A 6727-nucleotide genomic window follows, 5' to 3' on the forward strand; every position below is an offset into this window, starting at 1 on the left:
CTGTGACGTCTTTTGAAGAGGGTTGAGAAACCACACGTCCATAGATTTGAAGTTTTGTGAGACCACATGTGGTGGGGCGCAAACCTCTCTCAAAGCGTCTTAAAAACGCGGGGGAACACTGTACCCTCAGGCGTTTTGGGCCTTTTTTGACTACCACAAAGCGCCGAATGAGGAGTGGACTTTGGTCAAAATAACCATGGTCAAACGGCTAACTTAAAAAAAAACGGTTTTTGTTTTAAAAATCTATACTATATTCGCACTTTCGTACCGTGTCATGCACTATCTATATCAGTCGTCGTTCCAGGAAAAAACAATAACTATTATGCATGTCGTGCATCGCACGGGTATTCCCCCTAGTATATATAAACAAAGTAGTAATATAAAATAAATGTTAATAAAAATAGTTTTATGATTTTCTTTTTGTGAATTATGGATCATTTTTCATCTTTTCTTCGCATTCTTATTGGTTCACTTACGAGTCATTCATTGAAGTTATCAGCTTCGTATCCCAATCTGACCACATAAGAAAATTTAAACCTAGCTAAAATAGATTAAAAGTTATCATATTATTATAGTTTGACATCTATAAAGGGTTTGATTTAGGTTATGGGTAAAGTATCTATATTAGGGATTGTGATCCTGAAGGCTGAAAATCTACCTAAAGTATCTATATTAGGATCACAATCCTTACTTGAAACGATTCCCATAATCAAATAAAAAATATACCCCTTGTGTATATAGTGTGATACAAAATTAACCACTTGTCTGTGAGTGTTGTGTGTGGATTTGGGCTGTTATTATCATGCTCGTCTATGCATGTTAATCCAAGCTGACATGGAAATATGATTTCATGTTCATAGTCTTTTATATTTCCATATCATGATTTCATGCTCCATTGAGACTATCCTTAGTCATTATGTATATGGAGGCTATATAAATGTGTTTTTTATGTTTATTTGATTTTCAAGAAGATGGGAGCATTTATATATACTCTAATTTGTAACAATCTTTTATATTCCTTTTTTTATGGAGTATTTTATTCAAGCATCCCAATAACACTGAAAAGCAAAATGTCCCAATTTTTTTAGGCTCAAGTGGTCGATCAAATGCCACAACGAAGTGTTTTTTTTTTTTTTTTTTTTTTTTTTTTTTTTTTTTTTTTTTTTTAAGGGGTTTGATTATTGTTGTTGGGTTCTTGGATTCCAGCTTAATTGTTGAAGATGGATCTCTAAAAGTTCAAAGAAAAGATCTTTTGATGCACACTATATTTTTTTGGTTGTTTGCATCTTCAATGGTTCCAATTACATTTGCAGAAGAAGGTAAAGACGTGTAGAAATTGAATATGCAGTATTTTTGTTAGTTATTTATGAAGATTTATTTTTTTAATGAATAGAAAATTTATTTATCGTGTTATGAAGATTTATAGATTTTTAAATGAAAATTCTGTATGGTTTTACCATTAATATTCTTTGAAAATTGTTTGTGGTTGTATTAGCTGTTCTAGAGGGTTACCAATTCAAATAAGAAGACATGTTCTCCCTAGCTTTTGAACTATAATTCAAAGGATAAATCAGGGAGATATTGATGAGATATAAAAATCAGTGATAAAGAAGGGTTTTGGTAGCATCTGTTGTATAGGGAGATTGTTGGATCAGTAGCCTACATTGTCTCCAGTAGCATATGTAACCAGGAGACAATATGTAGCAAAGGAGATGTTGCTGCGTAACAAACTCTTGATTGAGCTTTGATGAAAGTTGTTGAGGCAGGTGGTCGTATGTTCGTAGTTAATGTTTGTTGAAACTTAAGTTGTATTCAAATTCTATTAAGTTTGTTAGACATCTTTTATATGTACTTATGTCTATAAGGAGTTTACATTAGGGGTGTTCAGAATTCGTTTCGCGAAAAAATCGAAATTCGTTTAAATTCGATTCGATTATCAAGAATTCGTTTCGATTATAAGAATTCGAATTCGATTCAATTCGAGTCCAGTAAATCGAATACGAATTTATAGTTTCAAATTCGATTCGAAATTCGAATAAAAATTATACATTTTTATTTATTATTTTTATATATAATACATATATAACTTTTATTAGGCTATACTATAAATTATTTTCAAAATTTATTCCAAGTATTAAAATTATCCATTACCAAACCCATGTGACAACTGACACAAAACCGGTAAATCCGTACAATTTAATTAATACTTAATAACTGCAATTAGACCTGGCAAACGGGTCGGGTCGGGTCATGGGTCAAAATGGGTTCGGGTCAAAACAGGTCAATTATAAAAAAGGGTTGTTTTGGTTCGGGTCGAAACGGGTCCGGGTCAGAACGGGTTTCGGGTCGGGTCCGGGTCAGAACAGGTTTCGGGTCGGGTCAGGTCAGTTTTTTTCCCTCCAGAAGCTTATTGATTATTAAAAACATTTTTTTTTATAATTTCATCACAACTAATAAACTAATAGTTATAATAAAACAAACACAGTAATAAATTTATCCTAACTACTGATAAAGTTCAATAATTAATATAATAAAGAGCTAAACCCACAAGAACCATAAGTTTCTGAAGAGTGTCAGCAGCAATGAACCTTGTGTTCATAGTGTAAGGATTGTTAGTAGAAATGAAATGAAAAGAAAGCAAAGGGGCAGCAAAAAGAGCCACAAATCTGTTCATAGTGTAAGGATTGTTGGTAGAAATGAAATGAAGATGATAAATTCTGTATATTCGATCCGAGTCTTGAGCTTTCATCTCGTAAATCCATGTTTATATGATCACTCACTCGTGGATCAGATTGTAGCCATCTGAAAATAAATTGAAAATTTTCAAGATTTTTGGTCTAATATGTAGCAGTAGAAATTTTGAGACAACTTGCATTCAAGTCGAACCGCTAAGTGTTGGTTCGGGAAACAACAAACCAAACTGGCCGCGGGCTGGGTTGGGTTGTGTGGGTTGGTCGGACCAACTGGTTATAGCGGTTTGAACTATCAAACCGTTAAACCGTATAAATCTCGAACTTGCAGTCGGCATTGACCGGTTTGATTGGTTTCGATGGTTTATAAACATCCCTACTTGAGTATAATCAAACAACATCATTACTATTTTATTGAAAAAGAATCATTCAACAAGAATAATATGATTTCTGGGATTAAAAGGCAGGAAATTTTAATTATCTTAAGTCTTCAATATAATCATCAAGAAAAACCAATAACTTCAGTGCAGATTCATATGCATTATGCAGCCTATTAATTGGATGCAAAGATATTGGGGGCAGTAAACAAGTTTAAAACCAATGATATTATAATTTTTGAGATCTAAAGAATCATTTGCAAACACAAAGAAACTTCAAACTAACAGTTTACATTATAATATCTTGAAAAAAAAAAACCTTATTATTCATAGCACTTACCACTAAAACAGATTTATAAACACACAAAAACATACTGCTTTAAAAAACATACATTTGGCTGAAACATTCAAGAAAAAGTCCTACCTTTGGCTGCCTACCACACACACTAAAACACACAAAACCACCATATAAACACAGTGTACATCTAATACATGGAATCATGGTGTATTTTCAAAAACTAAATCCTCATTATTCATAGCACTTACCACTAAACAGATGTCACCAAATCCCAATATGAATGAACAAGTAAACCATAGCTACAGTGAACAACAGAACATCCAATATTCTTGAATTTCACTTTTCCATTTTCTTAATATTTAGGCATAAATTCAAGATTTTGATGATTGAGGAAAAGTAAACTATATCAATATGAAAAAGAAGCATGACAATATCTTGAAATAACTACAACAGAACTAAAGATATTTAGAAATAAATTCAAGAATAAACTGAAGATATTGAAGAAGCATATGTTTTATTCTCAAAAACATATTAAACAACAACACCCAGAAACAAATGCATCAGATTTTAACATCTTTCAACAAAATCAAAACAAATTAACAAGAATCATGGCATACCCATTTCAAACAAATGAAAACCCAGTTCGATTAACACGCAGAAAACATCAAGTTCAACTCTAATTTGGTACAGAAGAAGCAAAGATTAGGGTTTTGAACCTGTATCCGATTCGATGTGAAGAAATCGTTGATGCAGACCGAGAGATTAACGAGCGAAGAAGGATTTCTTGAAGGAGAGGTTGAAGATTGAAGATGATGTATTGACGGCGAAGGAGATGGCGGAAGTCTGTGGCGGAGGAGAAGGCAGAGGACTAGAGGCGTTGATTCAGTCAGATTGAAGAAGATGACCCAGCTTTCTTTTTTTTTTTCAACCCTAACTGACCCGCCCGTCCTAATTTCTCAACCCTGTATGACCCGTAAATAAAACTTTTTATTTTTTTTAAATAACCCACTTTGACCCCCTTGTCTAAACATCCTCACCCAAATTCACCCAATATAATCTAAAAATGACCCAGACGGACCAATTGTATGCTATTTGGGTCAGAATTGCCCCCTCTAATTGCAATTATGTGCTTAAATGTCAACATTATCTAATTTCATGCTATACATGTGAATTCATGCACGTTTTATACTACAAATATTGCTTACTGCATTAATGATAGCGTTGCGTCAGAAATACTAGTAAACTCAACGGTAAGACACATTGTGTCAGCAATTCTGCAGAAAGCAGTCAGACAATAGAATTGGGGCCTAGGAGTAGGTCCAACGTCTAAAATACATTGAAAACCAAGAACATATACAAGGGTTAACATATAGACTTTTCGGAAGCTAAAATACGCACTGAAAAGCACCCGAGATACACTTAAAGTGCTGAATTTCATATATTTCAGCAAAATTCTGCTTTGTAACAAGTTTGTAACATGTAAAAATATGACTAATTAGTCATGAATGCTTTCCTAAGTGTCGGGAATCGAAAGTGTCTCAAAAGGGTATATAAAGGACACTAAACGGTGCAATTTAGCGCTTTAACGAACCGGTATCTAACCGAACAACCGGACACTATACGAAACACCAAAAATATACTAGAAGCATTGTTTATTTATTTCTGAGCTAGTTATGATCACCGAACACCCTAACACACTATATAACACATCATTCATGTCACACCCCCAAAATCCACACGCGGAGTACCACCGCTTGGAGGCGTGACATGACCAGGATCAAGCCATCAATCATATTGAACATAGCATAATATAAATAAGATAGTTTGTAAAACCCAAATCAATACGATTGATGTTCCAAACCAAACATAGTATCAATAGCGGAAGCATAATAATGAAAATCCAAAGTAAAGTTATAAGTTCAATTGTTTAGCATAAAGTCTACGATCCGAATCCCACAACGACCCGCTCCTCCTTGTGCAAGCTCCATAAGTACCTAAGGTCCTGCAAGGCATGCAGCAGAGAGTCAACAACTAGTTGAGCGAGTTCACAGTTAACAGTTCAGTAATAGTATAGTGTGAGTAATAGTATGTTCGTTCGTTTATATCATGTATCATATTTCCATCGCGGCCTCCCAGGCAGGTATGCGAAGATTAGGGGATAACTATCCCAAGTATTCTAGACTAGGTTTATTTGTATCGCGGCCTACCAGGCAGGTGTGCGAAGATGTTAGTAAGTTTAGTTCGCGGCCTTCCAAAGGCAGGTGTGCGAAGTCAGTCATAATATCGCGGCCAACCCTTGGCAGGTGTGCGAAGATCAGTTCAGTAAGTGTTACTAGTCTAGTTGTATCTTATCGTTCGATTCTATCAGCTGAGTATGTACAATAAATCAACAAATCCCATTCCCACCCGGGAACCCATGCCTTGGCTGTGTGAACTCACCTTGGTTTGCTCGGTATGCTAAAAGGGTTACACGCCCACAATTAATCAATCACGACCTATAGTACGCACGCATGTATACAATCAGTTCGTGTTCGAAATACTTCACATGTCATTTACGTCACAAGTGTGTTTAAGTATTCATCGTCATGTAACATATAACAGTTATTTCATGTTCATACATTATGCATCACATGACGGGGTTCTTGGTCAAATCTAACATAGTTATACAATAACACACTTAACAAGGTTATCAGGTTTAACAAGATCAGCATACACAACCAGGTTAACATGCTTAACAGGATTAACACATTTAACTGAGTTACATACTTAACAGGGTTAACATCTACCAGAATTAATGACTAACTGAATTAAGGACTTTACATAGTTAATGAGTTTAACGGGATTAATAGACTAACAGAACCACCATGCAAGTTAATGGGCGAAATCACAAATACAGCGAAAACACTTGATGGCCGAAATCACCTGGGCCGAAATCACATTTGGGCCGAAAACCAACTGTGGGCTGAAATCACTTGTTCAACGTGAACACTTGTGCAGCGAAATCCATTAGGCCGAAATCCCTTTGGGCCGAAAACATAACTTGGCCGAAAACACTAATGTGTTTTCGTTGGATAAGGGATTTCGTTGGGTGGGGGGTTTTCGCCAGCTACATTGCTCGCCATCATATCAGTTACGTTGAACACATAAGACCTAATGATCATCTACAGTACACCGACTTCATCATATAATCATTCAGTCATATCAATTTATGCGATCATCCATACATACAAAGCATTAATACGAAATCATTCAATCATGAATTCATATGATTATTATACATTAAATTGAATATACGTTGAGATCTATCCAAATAACATCACAACATCAGACCTATTCTTCATGATTCATGACAGAAACATCCA

At 35.0% G+C, this 6727-nt stretch overlaps 1 long non-coding RNA gene across 1 annotated transcript; it reads right to left on the bottom strand.

Annotated features, from left to right (window-relative positions):
- Positions 1-1374: 1374 nt before the first annotated feature.
- On the bottom strand, positions 1375-4319 carry LOC110868065. Its single transcript, XR_002552144.2, has 2 exons — positions 4082-4319; positions 1375-2802 (listed from the first exon to the last, which is right to left on the bottom strand). It is a non-coding gene; the product is annotated as an uncharacterized LOC110868065 (long non-coding RNA).
- Between the last annotated feature and the right edge of the window lie 2408 nt (positions 4320-6727).

This window comes from Helianthus annuus, chromosome 7 (assembly GCF_002127325.2).
Source record: "Helianthus annuus cultivar XRQ/B chromosome 7, HanXRQr2.0-SUNRISE, whole genome shotgun sequence".
Lineage (NCBI taxonomy): Eukaryota > Viridiplantae > Streptophyta > Magnoliopsida > Asterales > Asteraceae > Helianthus > Helianthus annuus.